The following is a 19,618-nucleotide window of genomic DNA, read 5'->3' on the forward strand; positions in this document are numbered from 1 at the left end:
GAGAGCGGCCTGATTGGCTGCGGGGCTCCGCCGTTTAAAACAGCCTCCTCGCCCCGCCATTGGCCGCGCGCCTCATGAATATGCAGCACCGCCCGCCCCTCATTGGCCGCCGCCGCGGGAGTCATTCATTCAAAAAGAACAGCCCCGCGCCCCCGCGCCAGGGGGGGATGGTCCTGGTTTGGGGTAGGTGGGTGGGTGTGAGAGGGGGCAAGCGGGGGGGGAGAGATGGTCCTGGTTTGGGGGTGCAGTGGATGTGCAGAGAGAAGGGGGTGGTCCTGATTTGGCGGTGCAGTGGATGTGCAGAGAGAAGGGTTGGTTCTGATTTGGGGGTGCAGTGGATGTGCAGAGAGAAGGGGGTGGTCCTGATTTGGCGGTGCAGTGGATGTGCAGAGAGAAGGGGGTGGTCCTGATTTGGGGGTGCAGTGGATGTGCAGAGAGAAGGGGGTGGTCCTGATTTGGCGGTGCAGTGGATGTGCAGAGAGAAGGGGGTGGTCCTGATTTGGCGGTGCAGTGGATGTGCAGAGAGAAGGGGGTGGTCCTGATTTGGGGGTGCAGTGGATGTGCAGAGAGAAGGGGGTGGTCCTGATTTGGGGGTGCAGTGGATGTGCAGAGAGAAGGGTTGGTTCTGATTTGGCGGTGCAGTGGATGTGCAGAGAGAAGGGGGTGGTCCTGATTTGGGGGTGCAGTGGATGTGCAGAGAGAAGGGGGTGGTCTTGATTTGGCGGTGCAGTGGATGTGCAGAGAGAAGGGTTGGTTCTGATTTGGGGGTGCAGTGGATGTGCAGAGAGAAGGGGGTGGTCCTGATTTGGCGGTGCAGTGGATGTGCAGAGAGAAGGGTTGGTTCTGATTTGGCGGTGCAGTGGATGTGCAGAGAGAAGGGGGTGGTCCTGATTTGGGGGTGCAGTGGATGTGCAGAGAGAAGGGGGTGGTCTTGATTTGGCGGTGCAGTGGATGTGCAGAGAGAAGGGTTGGTTCTGATTTGGGGGTGCAGTGGATGTGCAGAGAGAAGGGGGTGGTCCTGATTTGGGGGTGCAGTGGATGTGCAGAGAGAAGGGGGTGGTCCTGATTTGGCGGTGCAGTGGATGTGCAGAGAGAAGGGGGTGGTCCTGATTTGGGGGTGCAGTGGATGTGCAGAGAGAAGGGGGGGTGGTCCTGATTTGGCGGTGCAGTGGATGTGCAGAGAGAAGGGGGTGGTCCTGATTTGGCGGTGCAGTGGATGTGCAGGGAGAAGGGGGGGGGGGATCCTGATTTGGCGGTGCAGTGGATGTGCAGAGAGAAGGGGGGGGGGGATCCTGATTTGGCGGTGCAGTGGATGGCACCTCCTGAGATCCTGTCCCTGTCTATGAGTCTATAAATGAAGCTGGGAGAAGGAGCCCCAGGAGCAGGGGGAGCAGCGAAGATAAGCTGGAGGGGAGAGGGACAAGCTAGCGGAGGGAGGAAGAAGATGGAATAAACACAGCAGTGGAGGGCAAACAAGTGGCCTGTGACAGCTCGTCATGCGTCCCTTCTGCCCCAAAGCCCTCTGGGTCTGAGGGGCGGGGCAGAGCGGGTTGCTCCCAGCCTGGCAGGACCCCGCTGAGATCAAGGCTGGCAGTGGGTCCACACGAGAGAGCAAGGGAAGAATTTCGCCAACAGATGTGATTCTACCAAACCCTTCCTATTGCAGACAGCAAACCAGCACTGCCCCTTACTGACCTGCTTCCACTCTTGGCTCTGCCTAAATGCTGTGGGGTTTGACGTTTCACATCGGCCCGTGCTGTGTTTGGGGGAATATGTGAACAGCAACTCCCAGCTGACATCAGCTTAGCATGGTGCTGTCAAGGGTCCCTTTTGGCTCAACTGGAAAAGAGAGAGAGAGCTCCTACAGGGAGGGCATCTACCACATGGTTAACCTGGCATTAGCGACAGACTGCAACTTCCTAGTTGGCTCGGAGACTAGATCTGTTGCTTTAAGGCCAGAGTGGTAAGAGTCAGATACCATCATGTACTCTGGGCTGGGCGTAATTGCTCCTCTTCATGTAAGAGAGTTGTAAGAAACAGTTATGTTCTTTACAGCACAGATAACTGATAGCAGCCTGCGCCCTGCCCATAGGCACACACGGGCACTAGGCTTCACTGGCTATTCTGCAATGACTCTTGAAGCTACGAACTACACTTTCAGCATGGCTTTCATTTTAAATGACCAAAAAGTAAATCAGCAATGGGGCAAGAATGGAGCTCATCAGGAAGCCTTTGCTTCCCCACTGCTTTGCTGGCACTTCATTTTAAAGACAGCTGAACTTTCATGCAGCAAGAACAATAGAAAGCGGTGGTGAATTTTAGTAGAATCTGCACAGAACTGCAGAATTTCAGTCAGGGTTTTGGCCATTGCACTACAGCCTATCTCCTTGTCCACATCCCCCTACCATCCATACAAAACACTGCCAGCTGCATGTTAATAGAAACCTTTCACCATGCCAGCCCAGGGCACAGGAGAAAGCAGGTATTCTTAGCCTCACTTGGCCTTTGCCCTTATTTATAGGTTCTGAAACCGGAGCAAGAGGCTCCATTCAGAGGTATTTGAGAGACTTCTCTAGGGACCGTATTTTGTGGAATCATCACAAAATAAAAGCAGGCAGCATTCCCCTCCTTCAGACCCCCCCCCTGGAGAATCCCTTTGTAGCTGACAACACAGTAAACATTCACCTATTTTTAAGGATGTTTGCAAGGATTTCAAACCATTTGAATAATTAAAGCTTCTCTACAGACAAGGTGCTATGTGATTTGCGCTCTGTTCTTGTCAGGCCACACTTTCTTTTCTGAGCTGGTGTCTCAGCTAAAGGCCAGTACAGGAGCAAGAGAGAGACAACAAGATGAGACTTGCCGGAGGAAGACGTATTTATGACTAACGTGACCTGTAGATGTGGGCAAGGGGCAGGCAGCACTGATTAGTCTCCATCGAGTCCATTCCATGTCAGCTCTCTTAAGGGAGAAGGTGAATGTCCGAAGGAGCCAGGGGAAGTTTTGCCAGGTGTGAGATGGCTGAGAGCTTCATCCTACAAACTGGGAGCAAGATTTTGAAAGGAGATTTATTCCAGAGTAAATAAGGGAGGCAGTTAAGAAGAGAATTGGGTTGAGAAAGCCCATCCCCAGGCATAGGAAGTCCCTACCTTAACCCTGAGGCCTCAACTTCTATTCCATTGCATCCTGTTCTACAATAGTAGCTCATACATACACATACAGCCACCACTACATATATATACGGCCGTAATATCTGAGCAAAGCAATGCAACCATGTCATGTATTGTTTGTTCCCACCAGTGGGAGAAATGTGCACCATTGAGTGTCTAATTTTGGTATTGACTAAGCATTTATGTTACAGGAGGGAAGGTCAAAGAAATGCACCTTGCCCTTGAGGTGGAAGATGGTGAGGCTTGCAAAGGCACTGAATTCCTGAGGTAGTTCATTCCACAGACTTGGGCCGGCCCTTGAGAAAGTCCCGTCTCTTGCAGAGATGAGCTTTATCCTTGTAGAGACTTCCATTGTGTCAGAGAAAAGTAGTTATCAACTAACTGTTGAACACAACTTTCATCTCAGACATTGATGCCAAGTGAGCTTTGATGTTAAGTGTGAAGGCATGGAGCATCTTGAGGAGAAGGACTGAAAGCTGGAGTTCGATCTGAAAGTCTATGGCAAACCACTGTGGAGAACAGAGGGTAGGTTTGATGTGGTTGTTGTAGGCTGTGATGGTGAGAAGATGTACTGCATCTTTCTATATTAACTGAAGTTTCCTAAGCACTGAGTCTTCACATTCACACACATCACATGACTGTAGGCCAGCTGAAAAGTGACAAAGGTGTGAATAACTGAGGCTTGGCCATTGTCTACCAAGATAGCATGGAGTCTCCCATGCCACTGGAGATAGCAGAAGGCAGCATCCACAAATAAAGCCACAAGAGCACGTAGCTTCATTAAGGAATCCAGGAATACTCCTACTCTGTACACATCTGACCAATTGTACCGTCAACCAACAGGCAACTGTATCCTGGCTGCAAACTCTTCAAAATGCCTTCCACTCCTCACTAGTATCACCTCCATCTAGCCTGGCTCAGCCTCAGGCAGCAGTTCTTTACCCACAAGAAGATCAGATCTGGGTATTAAGCTGCCTGCATGGTGGTGGTGGATTGTACATGACAAAAGGACTGGCAGAGTTGCTGGCCCATGCGTGTCAAACCCAGTTTAGCTTATGGCTGCATGCAGGTTCTGTACTGGCCTGGAGAGAGAATTGATCCTGAGGGACACTAGAGGCGAGTACCCTAGTGCTGGAGATGCAGGTTGCTATCACCAGCCATTGGACTCAGAGCATTTCAGCACATTACAATGGGCCCCTGCCAGTTCTCTCAGGGGAAAAAACACTCTCTCATGGTCAACAGCATGAAATGATGCAGAGAGGGCCAAGAGGATGAAAATGAAGGCCTACCCTTTCTCCCTTGACAGGAAAAGCTTGTCAGTGCTACTAAAGTGGTTCCATATCTTGCCTTGAATCCAGGTTGTTCTGAGTTTATAGACCTGTATCTTCAGCGAGATGAGCTTGTAGGCAGCCTTAGTCTAGCTGTTCCCTGATCTTACCTAGAATGGGGTCGTTTGAAACATCCCATTGGCTAGAACCAGTATATTCAGGGCGGCTTTTTCAAAGTTGATCGGTGTCGTAGATGTTCAAAAGCAAAAAGGAAAACCCACGCTCCAATGACTGATTCAGTGGTCCATGACTCGGCTGCCAGGTGAGCGGGGCAGTTGGTGGACACAAGGGGAGACTCTTTTGAGTATCCAGAACTTTGAAAAATGCACCAAAGTTCAGGAAAGCAGCAGGGCTCTTGGTTGATGGGTTCAGGCTGACTGAATTCATCCCGTTTGAGAATACCTCCCAAATGCATCAAATCTTTTCAGTGAGTTCTTTGCAATTCTTGGTGCCTGGTTCTGATGAAGGTTGCTGGAGGCTGTCAGGAAGGTTCTCTTGGCCTGTAATACAGCCTCAGCATAAGCTTGGCAGGCTTGTTTAAGTTTCATCCTGTCTGTGCCAGTCTATTTTCCACCATTGGCACGTAAGTCAAAATGGACTTCTCTCTTCACCTGGCAGAGAGATCAGAAAACCAAGGAGATCTGCGTGGGCTCTTGGTAATTGTGAGGAGCAGCATGTACACGCTTCAGGCTAGAGTACAGTGATAATGATTCACTCCTCATTGGACAGATGGGGTGCTGTTGTCTTAGATCTGGCCTTGGAGTTGTTGGGAGTTTATGCGTCTTCATGTCCAAATTAGGATTGTTGATCTTTCTTGCAGCTTGAAAGCTGTCTGATCATTGCCTTCTTGAAGTGATCTTCTGCCTGACACTAAGACTACAGTGATGTCTCACAAGGCCTCCTTCTGACCTCTTGGAGAAGTTAGAGCACAGCAGCTTATACTTCTGTTGGAGATGCTTCAATTCTGCTAACTGGGGTACAGCCCCTGTGCTGCACTGTAGGTGGCTGAAGATGTATGCAAGACAACTCTGTCAGCTGCCACAATCCCCATCATAGCTCATGTCTCCCCAGAGTGTGCCATGGGAATGCAAAGGACAACAGTGGCAGTGGAGTCGTACAAGGCTATCAGAAGTGTGTGAGCATGCATGTGCTTTGGTGACTTGGTATTGATAGATGCTGCCTGCTGCTAGTTGTAAAAATAGGTTAGTAAAAATTGGTAGGTGCAGACACAGTCCGTGTCTTTGAGGGCTCATGCCTCTTCATAGCCCCAGCTGATCAGCACATTCTGTAGCAGACGCCTGGCCTGAACAAAATGATCTACACTACTGAAGAGCCTGTATTGGAGGTAGAAACATGCTGATGCTAGCCTCTTGCTAAGGGCAGAGTCACAGGAATGATTCCCCCCCAATACTCCTTACCCCAATATGTTAGTAAAAAGTATAGGTAGCTCAGATCTAAAACAACTGCGAATGAACCGGTTGATGCTTCAGGATGGGGAATTCAAAAGCTTGTTGGTTCGCAGCACTCCAGCCCTCTCAAAGTCAATGTTAAATCTTCATGGATTTCAACAGGAGCAGTAGAAGATCACAGCTGAAGGCTTTTGAAGCTCCCACCCCTAACTGCTACCTTTTCCATTCCTTCAGAGTGCAAAGCAATGCAGGGGTGACTGGCACAGCCTTTGACGACTGCAGTAAGAAAAATGTTAATTGACCCTGTTCATCTCAGTAATACATGACCTCAAATGCAGTTAGCGAGGGGGTTTTCTTTTCTCTCTCTCTAAAGCACTCAGCTTTGGCCTAACAATGGTCTCATCAATGGGCTCCTGGGTTAACCTGGGACTGAGATGAACAGGGTCAATTAGCCCTTCTCTAAACTGCTCTTGTTTAAGGGTGTTTACATTAGGCTTTCTTGGCAGCTACAAAGACTTAAAACTTTTTGTTCTTTAACTGAAAACCGGGAATTATCAAGCACCCATGTGGACACCTTGCACACTTGCAATACATGGAAATTTCACACACACACACAAATGCCTCCTCTAATGTCCATGCTCAGAGGCTGAATTCCAAGTCATGTAACTGTACTAAAATATTTACAATAGCTCACTGGGATCTCAGCCAGTGAGAATACTTCCTCTTTAACCTATTAAACAAAAGAGTTATCTTAAATACTTGCTGGAAATGGAAAATAAAATTAGCGATGGTGTTTAAAGAGCTTGCCTTACCCTGCAAGTCCAGGGAGCCAGAGGTTAATCTGATCTTAATTTAACTCTATGGGAAACCTAATGTTGCAACAATTAAATATTAGTCCAACTGAACAAATGACCCCAAGTTCCTTATTCTAGTGGTGTTGGCTACGACCCCATATACCCATGCCCCATTATACAAATACCTCTTCAGTAATAGGATTACCCCCGTTTGCACTCACAGAAGTAATTATTGTCAAACATATTTAAAGAGAGGAATGCATTTTTTTTGAAATACTTAATTAACAGGCAGATTAGGCAGCAGTTCAAAACCTTCCGCCAGCATCAATGCAGAGAGGATAATAAACAGGAGCTCAGACTTATCTTTACAGGTGGGTTTCACCATCTGCTTTTCTCTGCCACTTCTTTTCATAGTTACATGGTTTTTTAATTCTTGTCTTCTCCCTTTCACACCCCCAGACACTGCCCTGCTCCTTTCCCTTCCTCCTTCACCCTCTTCCCTCCCACGGTCCTTCCACAATGATTGTGCTTTCTGTCCAGCTACCCAGTTCCAAGTGCCACTGCCAATTGTCGTGAAACCTTCTGTTTCTAGCGTTCCATCATGTCTTCTCTCCGTGGGACACGAGCCAAAATATTCTGGCCCAAATTCTCTGTGGGTGTAAATGCGCAAAACTCCATTAAAAAGTCAAAAGAATCAGGCTCACTGACAGCAGCAGATTTCTCTCAGATTGCTGGGTGAGCAACAGGAGAGAGAAAATGCATCACGTCACACAAAGTAAATATACTAAAAAAAATCCACCCGTGATTTGTTTCTTATGACAGGCTAAATATGTAAGCCCTTTAAAAATAGGAAGATGCAACATGACTAGAAATAACTTTTGCAGTTTCCCATAGACTTATATTAGGATACAATCAAGTCCCAATACATGTGTAAGAGAAAACTAGAACATCAAGCTCTCCATGGACTTTAATTAGCATTTAATCAAGACCACATTCAGTCCTAATAATAGTCCTTATGAACCAGCCACTATATTGTATTAAGGTTTTGGGTCTTCCAGTACTATAAGAAAATACATTGGTATTATGTTCACTGTAGTCTACAGATTGTTTCGTCTCTCTGTAAGTCTGCTCAAGTGATTCTTCTCCCTTTGGGATACAGCCTGGGTGGACATCCTTTGCTTCATGGAGAACATAAACAGCAGCTGCAATAGATACACTTCAAAAGCTCTGAGGTGCAGACTAGCCTCCAGACGTTCAGATATTCCTATCAAGGTTAACCAGGCACTTAAACAGTGCCCAACTTAACTCGTTGCAAAGTCTGTCTAAGCCCTCCGCACTCTCCCCTTCCTGCAGTAGAGAAAAGCTATTTTGCCAAGGGCTGCTACTTTCTCCCTATGCAGTCATAGGCAAGAACATGCATATCTGCATAAAGGAGAAGACAATAAATTCCCAACTCCCCCCCAACCCCCATCTTTCTCCTGCAAGCTTTGGCATGCACCCTGGAGACTTGGGGTGTCTATACACATGCTCTGGGAGGAGGGGAGGAGGAGCGATATAATTAGAGCCACTCTAATTAACGCACTCAGAGAATCTTGCATATCAGTATCCTCATACTTCAAAATGGTGGCAAGGGTGCTTTATCTAAAGCTCATCCGGCGAGCTTTAGATACACTGCCCCCGCTACCATTCTGAAGTGCAGAGACACTGCTATACAACATTCAGAGGTTGGCTGGAGCATGGTAATTATAGTGAATTTCTGTGGGAGACCCTGACTGACATAATGACAGTACACCTCAAGGTAGATCTGTTGGGTACCCAAGCTTCTGTTGGGTAACAAGAAAGAAGAGGAATGGGAAAATACTGATAATAGGAGTTGCCAGCTATACAATGCAGGGTGAGCTTTAACCAGGTCTAGAGAATGATGGGTACTCTGGAGCAGTGGTGCTCAACCTATCCAGCCCCATGGGCCAGACAAGTGACACAGGGTCAGTCTGCATACTGGATCTAACACAGGGTCAGCATGCAGGTTTGGTTCACAGGTATGATCTGGCACACTAACCTGGCCTCACATGTGGGATCCAGCTGCAGAGTGACCACACTCACTAAGCCAACCCTGTGCAAGGGCCTGATCCTGCACTTCGAGCCATATCACCCAGGCCATGGGACTCTCCCAGGGTCTAGAAATTTGGCAGCAAAGGATTGGCAATAGCATTAATTGCTGAGGCTCCAGGAGTCATATTTATCCCTTATCCCAGTGGTTCTCAACGTTTTTAGACTCAAGGCATCTCTCAGAAAATACTAGCTCTTAGTTTTCACTTGGTTTGGCGGTTTTTTTACTACAGAAAAATAAAACAGTTTTTTCTGTTGCAAAGAATCCAGAAAGACCACAATGGTCAGAATATTTTAGCATTATGGATTCCTACTGCAATCTCTGGGCACCTATACATGAGCACGGAGGCTGCTCCAAACGCTAGAACTCCAGTGCATCGGAGCAGACTCAATTAACTGAGTCTGCTGCAGCACAGCAATTACTGTGCTGTAGCCGTTCTCTGCGTCTTGTGTATCAGCATCTCCGTACTTAAAAATGGCAGTGGGGGCAGTTGAACTAAAGCTTGTTAAACAAGCTTTAGTTTGAGAGCCCCCACTGCCATTTTTAAGTGTGGGGACACTGATACACAAGACACAGTGGAGCTCTAGTTAAACCCTCACCCCAGAGTACATGTAAAAGTGCTCCCTGGGTTTGTCTTGTGAATCACGCTTGCATATCTAACAGTACTAACACTACGTGGCACCCCTGGGTACTCTTGACAGGATCTCAAGGTAACCCAGGGTGCCATTGCATCCTGGTTGAGAATCAATGCTCTATCCTCTAGGAGCTGTGGTATTTAAAGCTGCCACTGCTTCCCCACCACCAAATTTCTGGATCTATGGGGAGTCTCAGGAGTTGGATGACACAGCTCCCTGGGCCAGATCCATCCTACAGGCCATAGCTTGAGCACCACTGCTCTAGGGAAAGCAGACAGAGCTGAGATCTGAGTTTGCCTTTATACTTCATTTCTTTTCTCTAGAACAATGGCACACACTTACCACAAGCTACAATCCTCCAGCACTTGTATAACATTGTTTGCAGTTTTCCATTTCTTGATCTTATAACTCTCAGCATAGGCCTTTGTATAGGAACAGGAGCAAGAGATGTATTCAGGTCAGTCATTGACAGTGGGATGGATCAAGTAATGCACAAGTTGGCCCTCAATTTTAAACTCATTATTTATTTTCAACAAACAATATCAGATACTACTGCATACAGTGAGAATGTTTCTAACATAAGCTATTGTCACCAACTATGTATATCTTCCCCCCAGTGACGTAGGGAGAAGCAATATATCTTCCAGTATCCGTTGTCTTTCCTGCTTGGTGCCAGGGGGCTGGAGATGATGATCTTCTGAGATCCCTTCCAGCCTACAATCTATGCATTAATGGGCATGTGTAGATGCACCCATATGTCATATATACTTTAAAGAAAGCTTAATAATAAAGGATGTAAATCACTATCTGGAACCTCTGGAAGATTTCTTTTCAATGAACATTAGATTTACAAAACACCTTCCCAGTCAATTTATTAGATTATTCCTATGTGTTTGTTTCCTTGTATATGTAGTGAGCAAACAGTACTAACATACAACTTACATCTGACAACTCAAATTATCTTAAAGTACTATCGTTGACACAAACATAAGGAAATTTTAATACTAGAGATGGGTCAACTTCTTTAAAGATTTTACAAACCTCTCTACCTACTTTTTAGGTTTCATCCCACATTTCAAATTTGTAGACCATTTCCCTCCATGGCTGCATATTGTTTAAGGGCCCACAACCATACTTTCACAGTTACCGTTGAAATGAACACGTTTTTAAATATCAAACACAAAATTACAGATTTACCTGTTGAAATCAAAAGTGTCTAATGAAATGACATGATCTCATAAATATCATGCATTTTTCACCAAACAGTCAATGCTGACACATCATACAAAATACATTAGGACAAAAGGCAAGGAAAAGAAGAAATAACTGAAAGCCAAAGATGCTGGCAACTCCAGTCCTTTCTTTCAAACAGCAGAGGCATCACATAGGGTCATAGGAAAGTAGGGCTGGAAAGGACCTCACAAGGTCACCTAGTCCAGATCCCTGTTCAAGGAAGGATCATCCCTGATTGAACCATTCCAGCCAAACATTTCACCTGCTTTTGAAAGTTTCAAAGCATGAAGATCCCTTCTCTAGGTAACCTGTTCCAATGCCTGACCGTCCTCAGAGTCAGAAAGTTCCTCCTAATCTCCAGTTTAAGTTTCCCCTGCTGCAGCTTGAGGCCACTCCTCCTAGTCCTGCCATTAGGGCACTAGTCATGTTGTGTCCTGATCTTTTATTTACACACACACACACACACACACACACACACACGTTCTGATCTTTTATATATGTTAAAGATAGAGCTGCTGTGTACACACACACACACACACATTCTGATCTTTTATATATGTTAAAGATAGAGCTGCTGTGTACACACACACACATTCTGATCTTTTATATATGTTAAAGATAGAGCTGCTGTGTACATACACACACACACACACACACACATTCTGATCTTTTATATATGTTAAAGATAGAGCTGCTGTGTACATACACACACACACACACACACACATTCTGATCTTTTATATATGTTAAAGATAGAGCTGCTGTGTACATACACACACACACACACACACATTCTGATCTTTTATATATGTTAAAGATAGAGCTGCTGTGTACATACACACACACACACACACACACATTCTGATCTTTTATATATGTTAAAGATAGAGCTGCTGTGTACACACACACACACACACACACACATTCTGATCTTTTATATATGTTAAAGATAGAGCTGCTGTGTACACACACACACACACACATTCTGATCTTTTATATATGTTAAAGATAGAGCTGCTGTGTACACACACACACACACACACACACATTCTGATCTTTTATATATGTTAAAGATACAGCTGCTGTGTACACACACACACACACACACACACACACACACACACACAGAGCAGCCCTATCTTTTACTAAGCGCTAACATGTTTTCATGTAAATTAGTCAAAATTCAATGGTAACATCAGCACTGTAGACCCCCACTAAAGTCAACTGAGTTGTACAGATGAAAGTGAGGAGAGAATCTGCTCTCATGTATTTGTTTAAGCATAATTAGCTCACAGGAGTTTTCCTGAGAGCCACAAGCAAATATTCACAAACAAAAATACAGAAATGAGGAATGATTTTTACTTTACTTTGAAAAGTGGCATTATAAGGAAATGTCAAATTCATTTGGCCTTACTGTGAAAATAGTAAATTTGGTTGCTAGTTCACCTCTTTCATTCTTTTTCCATCTCTTCATCTGCATATTTTATTTTTCATTTAGTACATTTGTAAGTGTCTCTGGATGTTATCGTTACACTCAGATTCAATCCTAGCCTGAAAATTGTTTGGTAAGAGGCTGAAGGAAGGGAAGTAACATGACTATATTTCTTACCTTTTCTGAAGATGTCTTGCAGCACAACGCTCAACGACATCCTTTGAACAGCCTTTCGTTGCCAAAAAGAGGTGTGTTGTTGCAGTGAGATAACTTTGCAGTTACCTGTCTCACTGCAGAGTCCTGATGGAGACAAGGCTCTGTAGTTTTTACAGCAATATAGATAGGCAAGGTCAAACCTAAAACTTGGTTATAGTGTTGTCCCTGCCCAAAAACATCACGGTAAAAAATTGCCCGTGCCTTGTTTCTGCTGGGATGTTATGGTGAGATAAGTAACGCATGTCAGGTATTCTCTCTGTTTTGAACAGCACAACATCTGTTTAGCCAAGGACAAGTGCTCAAGCATGGCTAACTCATGGAAGTTAGGCCCAACCTAATTTCAATCTTTTTCCAACTCAAGATGAATCCCTGGTTTTTTATCCCTTAAACCTCTGGGTGTCCAGGATCCAAGTTAGGCATTTACCTTCTTGATGAATCACTGTAAAACTGTTCAGAACTGCACGGTTCCATTTCAGAAATTAAGCCTCTAGTCCCCGGTTTGGTTTTGTTGGGGTTTTTGGGGGGAAGAAAATGTCCTGCCTGGGCCCCTTTCTGTTATACTTTCAAGTCTTCAGAAGTGCATAGTCTGAACCGCGGTGGAAGGGTGTGAGCTTCATACAGCTCTATGGGTGATACCTTTTGCACCTAATGGGGAATGTAACCAGACAGCACACCAAGAACATGTGACAGGACTGCTATAGATGTTAAGACCCTGCATAAAATCCAATATAATATAATTACTGATGTGAATCCAACTAGTCCTTGTCAAGATATGATGAGGGACCTTGGAAGGTGGGATTCATAGATTCATAGATGCTTTGAAGGGAAGGACCTCAACAGATCATCAAGTCCGACCCCCTGTCCTGGGCAGGAAAGAGTGCTGGGGTCAAATGACCCCAGCCAGATGCCTGTCCAGCCTTCTCTTAAAGACCCCTAGGGTAGGGGAGAGCACCACCTCCCTTGGAAGCCCATTCCAAATTTTGGCCACCCTTACAGTGAAGAAAAGGTTTGGGGAAGCAATCTCGGGTCTATGCTAAGTTACTCTAGAGGTACCAGCTCCCCAGTGGGGTATTGAGTTTGGATGCTCGCATCCACATGTTTTGCCATGGACTCGGCTCATTCGTAACAACAACAACTTCAGCAACCAAGTCATTGCAGATCCAGACAGGAAAGAGATAGGGCCATTCCACCGACGGACCAAAACAAGCAACTGTGCTACTTTTGTCTGCCAGATCACACGCCTCAACTTCACCTATTCCCAGCTAATCAGAATGATTGCATTTGTTGTGGTAGCACTGGTCTGTAACACTTACCACTACTTACCCTTTTAGAATAATCATACCCTTTACAGTACCTCTTGCAGCCTAAGGTTTTACAGTGAAATTGGAGAAGGTATGAATAACCCTAATAGCATTCAGGCAGTGGCACTCTCTCACAATTACTGTATAAAAGGTAAATGTGCTCCTAGCAGTGCTCCATTTAAATTTATAGTGATTGCTTCCACACTGCAACACGGCAAATGAAAAAGAATCCCACCACCTTTGTATAAGAGGTTTACAGCAAATAAAAAGAGCCCAGGGTCATGTGGTAACCCAAGTTTGTCATCTTGCCCGGTCAGAATGGGACCCGTGCTGGCTGTTTCTAGGCTCACAAAAAATAGGTGAAATATAGTTACGTTTTGTGAGGAACATAACAGTAGGGAAAGCAAGCAGGACTTACAGTGCTGAGGTCCTCTGTCCAGCTGCAGAATGGATATGGCCGAGCCAGAAACCAGGCAAGCTCTTCTCAACCCACCTCTCCGTCTTCTCTATCCTGGATTTGACTGAGTCCCCATTTCTAAGAAAAGGGCAGCATCAGTCAGAGCCTCTGTGATTAATTTAGTCCTTAGCGCGGTTGCTCTGAACAAAGGCTGCCCATGGTGTCAGATGTGGTGAGACTTGCTGGTGTTATGTTTTTTGCAAGGAGCACAGACCTTGAACAGGTTGTTAAGCCATCTCTAGAGATGAAAGGCTGAGGCAGCACTCTGCATTCAGTCTTTCAGACCCTCAGATGTTTGCTACAGTGCACGCCAGCTTTTCAATTCAACACTTGCCTGGGTGATAAACATGCAGGCCAAGGGCCTGACCCTGCCCTCCCTGAAGTCAAGGGCAAGGCTCCATGCAGGAATGAGATCTTGCTCCTGACCTTCAAGAAAAGAGACGCAGAACAGTGTTGAGCACGATACAGAGGATTTTAACTGCATTGGGTAGAAATGAAGATGAAGGTGGCTGCTGCTTTCTCAAGGAGCTTTCCAGCTGCTGCCATCTCTGGAAGCTCAGCCTAGACCCACCTTCTACCAGCCCCACTTCTGCCTCTTCTCGCAGAGTACCCATACTGCAGCATCAGTGGGAAGGAGAGCTCTCCCTGCTCCCCTACTTCATCTCAGTCTCACACTGAGCGAGAAAACAAAGCATCTTTCAACCATAACTGCTTCACCCAAGCCAAAATGTAAGGGGACCTTGTGTGATAACACCAGCCATCACAGAAAACAGGCAGGGCAGGAGCTAGAGAGCCAGGAGGACTGCAGAGTCCTTTCCATGGCCAGCAGCCCCACTGCTGCATGCTTACACTCACTTTGCTCCTGTCACCTCCTTGCCAAGTGGAAAACTGAAGGAAGCCTGTGAGTCAAACCCTCTCCCATCAAGGATGACCCATCAAGGATTCAAGGATGGCCCAGCTCCCCTGCTTTTCTTCCTAGGAGGAGCCTAACATCTCCTCTTCTGCTCCCCTTGGTTGCTGTTGCTCCCCGGTTCTGAGTGATGACGAGCCTAGAGGACATCTACGCACACCGGCCTTGCAGAGGTCAGTGCAGCGCCCATCCCCACCTTACATCTGGGGAGGATTATTTTAATACACACAGAATGCCTTTCGGTGCCATTTCGCCAGCTTGCTGCTGCTGGGACGTATGGGGTTTCTCCGCTCCTGAGGTTCCACAGAGCAAGAGGGTCCGCCAGCTGCACACCAGCCCTCCGAGAGCTCCCGAGAGCTGCAGAGCCAGCAGGGATTTGCTTGATCTGCCACGGCCTCCAAGATCCACAGACTTGAGGTACGCTTCCTCCCTCCTCCCCGCTTTTTGTAAAAGTCATACAAAGGAACTGCTCGCAAAGCTCCTAACATGGCATATAGTCTGGGAGCCAATTCCTGCTGGAGCCTTAAAAGTGAGTGATTTCGCACAACAGCAACTACAGAACAAAATTTAGCTGTGCAGGCGTGTTGGGTAAAGCACGAAAGGACATTTTCAGGCACTTTGTCACTGCAAACCGCAGTGCCAGTCACTGGCTTCCAGCCAGGTTTTACGCCGGGCAGGTGCTGATGTGATGGGAGAGATAACATGAACAGCTTCCTAGGCAATGCTGTCAGGGGCCAGGGACAGATTAATAACACAGTCCTGAACACACTGCCACTGCTTCCTCTAGAAAAAGGGTCAGTGGGTGACTGACATTATGACTTGAGACAACGGAGCAGTGGTCCTTTCTACTCACAGGAGAAACTCTCCTTCCAGACGAGCCTGGTCTGTCTCTCTACATTTATGCCAGCCCAAGTTTGCACATGAGAAATAATAATTGCAACGACTTCTCCTTTCCCGCGCTCCTGAAGTCCCAAGGCACATGATGTCATGCTGTCCTGCCAAAAAGCCAAGCTAGCAGGAAGGCACAGACGACCGAAAGTCCCTTCTCCTGCTCATTATGACCGTGGCCCCACATCCCGATAGGCCAGGGCATCACTGCTACTAGTACCATGCACAGGCTCCCTTTATCCATTGCAGGCACTGACTGACTACTCTGTTAAGAAGAATTACTCCTCAGAGGAAAGGGAGGGGGGGAAACAACACAAAAACCAGTTCCATTTGTGTATTTAACCCTAAAGCAGGTCAGGCACCAGGTCACATGCGTGTTTGCAGACAGACCTGAAAGCCTGTCTCTCCTCTCTTGCTTTTTTTCTTCTCCTTTTCACTGACGCTCTCCTGACACTGTTGCTCTCCTGCACTTTGCTCTGGAGTCTATTAACTCTCTTCCCTGCTTGTTTTCATCCCTCTCCTTGTCACGAGAGTCCTGCAGCTGTCATCACAGCCTGCCTCAGCACAAGTCCAACTGTCTCACTGACCTGTCACTAAAAGCTTCAGGTTCCACCTTCTGTCCTTCCCCCTAGCAAGGCACTTACCTCCAAAAATCCTGATTTCTATCTGACATAGCAGGAGAAATTCATGTGTTGACCGGAAGGCCTGCTTTTGCCATTTTTATATAGACAAAACTCCTGCAAGCTATAGATCCAGATCCTGTTTATTCAGCCATCAATAAGGACACCTCCGACATCAGACTGCCTGTCCAACAGGCACACTAGACAACCCAACCACTTCTTTTATGTAGAAACACACAGTAGGACCGTCTATTGCCATAGCAAAAGAGCTGATCCCTCCATTCATAACCCAGGAAGCAGAGCACGGAAAAAAAAAATGTCAGTGTTATGTGTTTGAGGCTGGAAGACGCTCTATTGCAAAGTGGCAAATGGATCCATCTGTGCGGATCCATCCAACTACAGCGTGCTCCAGCCAAGAATAAAAAAAGGGGGATTTGACATTTATACAAACAATAGGAATAGCCAGAGTATAGCCATTTGTACTAACAAGTGTTCTGGAAGCGATACAAAGGCCTCATGTTTCCAGGGTTAAGCCAGCTGATAATGTATGGATGCACCAGGTGATACCTCGTGTAAGCACCGATTATTTTATACTCTGGCGTCCTAAAACTTTTCTTGTAGACATCTTGTGCCAGGCACTGTCTCAGGCAGGATACATGGCTAGGCGGCACCTCAGACACCCTTTCTCTTACTACGTAGATTCCTACACAGGGAGCAGAAGAGTGAAAACTTGAACCAAGGTTTGCCTTGATACCGCAGGTCCTGTCATCTCTCCTGAATAGGTGATAGATGCCCATGACATTCTACATTTAACAGGAGCACCAACTGCGATTAGAGAGCCTGCTGTTATCTGTGGCAGGCATCTGAGCAAATACACAGCTGATTATGAACTGTATATACATATAATGTAGGTGAAGTTTCAAGTCTCTGCTTCGTCAGGGTCACTGAATAATTGCTCCTTTCATACCAAACACACTTCCTTCCCAGCCTTTGATCACATCACCAAACCAGACATCAGAATGCAGGGAGGAGGTTACAGAGGTTCTTGTTGTTATCGGTGATTAGAGCAAATGCTCCTGATAACACAGCTAGGATGAAAATGCAGTTTCTCTTCTATTCCACTTTTTCAGCTGCTTGGAACTTTCTCAGACTAATTCCTTTATGGCTGAAATATTCCTTGCTTGGTCTCAGCTCAGAAGTGATTTCCTTTATTTCCCCCTGAAGAAAGTTTAAGCAAAATATTAAGTTCAGTTGTTTTTGAGCTGGCAGCATGAACAATCAGCTATTTCCCCCCTGGCTCCCTCTTAACCCCAATCAGAATTTGTACCACTAGCAACTCAGAAATGGCTGAGATTATAAACATCAAGTGTTCTCATCGAGACGTATGAAACAAACCCCGTTTAAAAACAGAATTAGTGGAGCATTTTAAAGAGGAGTTTAAAGAAATCAAGCAACATTTCTAATACCGCAGACCCCCAAAATATGTATTTCCTTTTTTTGGACATATTTTTTAAGATAGCAGAAAGAAGATGGTCTTAGTTTTCAGATGCATTTGCTTCCAAAGCCAAAGAGATTTCATGCTTAGAGTTTGCAAGGACCTACAGCCCAGCTGCAGTTCAAGAAACTTCTGAGCCTTTCTACCAGTCATCAAAAGTTTGTAAGCTGAACAGTTCCATTTCAAGGCATTTTTGAGCCGGCTTGTAAACCTGGCAAATGGGACTGGTTTCAGCTTTATTATCCTTCCTCCCAACCCCTCCCCCCTCAAATCCTTTTATCTTGTTTAAAATTCAATGCAAAAACTACTGTTATTGCAAGGGCAAGTTTGACAAACCCAGCACCCAGGGGTGATAGAATTCTGCACATTTGCTCTCACAAGTTTAACTCAGACAAGCTGTACTCTTGCAGTCTTTTTTTAAATTCCCTTTCTCTTCCAAAATACAGAGAAGGCCCACCAGACTGGCTGCAAAGTTTGGATTCCTAGTCACGCTTTCTCAACGCTTGGAAGTTCTCGGTTATTACAGATAAGTTTGGACCCAAACCTATCAATAATAACAGGCTATTCGTGTTGAGTCTTTAGGCCCATCCCTAGCAGACCCAAGTGCACTACAGCTTATATTACAAATGTTTGTATAAGAGATATAGGCTGTACAATTTAGCTGAGCTGATACTGTGGATAAGCTTTAAGTGCTGGAATTCCCTGGTTTTGAATGTTTAGTGTTGGTCAACATTCAGGTTGACAAATTAGTTTTTACCATACACACAATATTATCTATGCAAGTGCTCACAGTCTGCGGAGTCATTACGGACAGTTCAGATATACTTCCCAACCCTTGTACCTTTACAAGTAGGCACTACTAAAAAAAAATAATCATATGACAAAACAGTCATAAGACAGCAGGTAAGAAAACAGCGTAATAAAGAAATGCTCCAAAGTGCCGTGATTCAGACGCCATTCAGTTAAACGCCTCATTGAACCAGAAGACCCCTGACTTGTACCCCAAAGCTCACTAAATGCCTGGAAGACCACAAAGGGGAGCAGATGAGACCCCCAGTTGAGGATGCTGAATTGCAATGGTCAGGATCATGAGTGAGACGCAGAGCTGAGCAGTCACAGTGGGACACAGGGAGAGGAAGTCTCTTAGGTATCCAAGTCCTATAGGCCAGGCATTAATTTAACTACTGCGGTTCCCAGCTGTCCTAGACTTGAGGCCCCCCCTCATCAGACTCAAGGCACACGTCCCTAACTAGGGCTGGGAATTAGCCAGGCAGAGACAAGCTTGAGCCTGCACTTATTTTTATCTCCTCACATCTCCCCACACCCTTTAAAGGATCTGGTGGCACCCTGGTTGGCCTAGTAGAATGAGTGCCTGGTATATGGCTGGCACTCACAGGCATGGCGATGACATACAAGGACCATCACTATTAGCTTGAATTGCACCTGGGAGCAGAACATCAATGTTATCCTATTACTGCTGAACCGTACGGGCCCCTCTTGGCTACCCCAGCTTTACAGCACAGACATGCCATCGACTACCATGGAGTCCATTCCAATTTGTAAGGCAGAGAAGAATCAGGCGCTGTATCTTAACCTCCCATGCTGCTGGTCCCCGCGCTT

General features: G+C 46.0%; 1 long non-coding RNA gene across 2 annotated transcripts in view; it reads right to left on the reverse strand.

Moving 5' to 3' along the window:
• Positions 1 to 9,368: 9,368 nt before the first annotated feature.
• LOC109284435 (uncharacterized) overlaps positions 9,369 to 19,618 on the reverse strand; it is a 37,119-nt gene continuing 26,869 nt past the window's right edge. The window contains exons 3-4 of one of the 2 annotated variants that reach the window (XR_009464015.1): positions 12,289 to 17,721; positions 9,369 to 9,868 (exon numbers count right to left, since the gene is read on the reverse strand). This is a non-coding gene — a long non-coding RNA (uncharacterized LOC109284435). Of the gene's footprint in view, positions 9,869 to 9,950; positions 17,722 to 19,618 lie in introns of those variants that run through there. The other variant, XR_009464014.1, reaches the window with a different exon arrangement.

This window comes from Alligator mississippiensis, chromosome 8 (genome assembly GCF_030867095.1).
Source record: "Alligator mississippiensis isolate rAllMis1 chromosome 8, rAllMis1, whole genome shotgun sequence".
NCBI classification, from domain to species: Eukaryota; Metazoa; Chordata; order Crocodylia; family Alligatoridae; genus Alligator; species Alligator mississippiensis.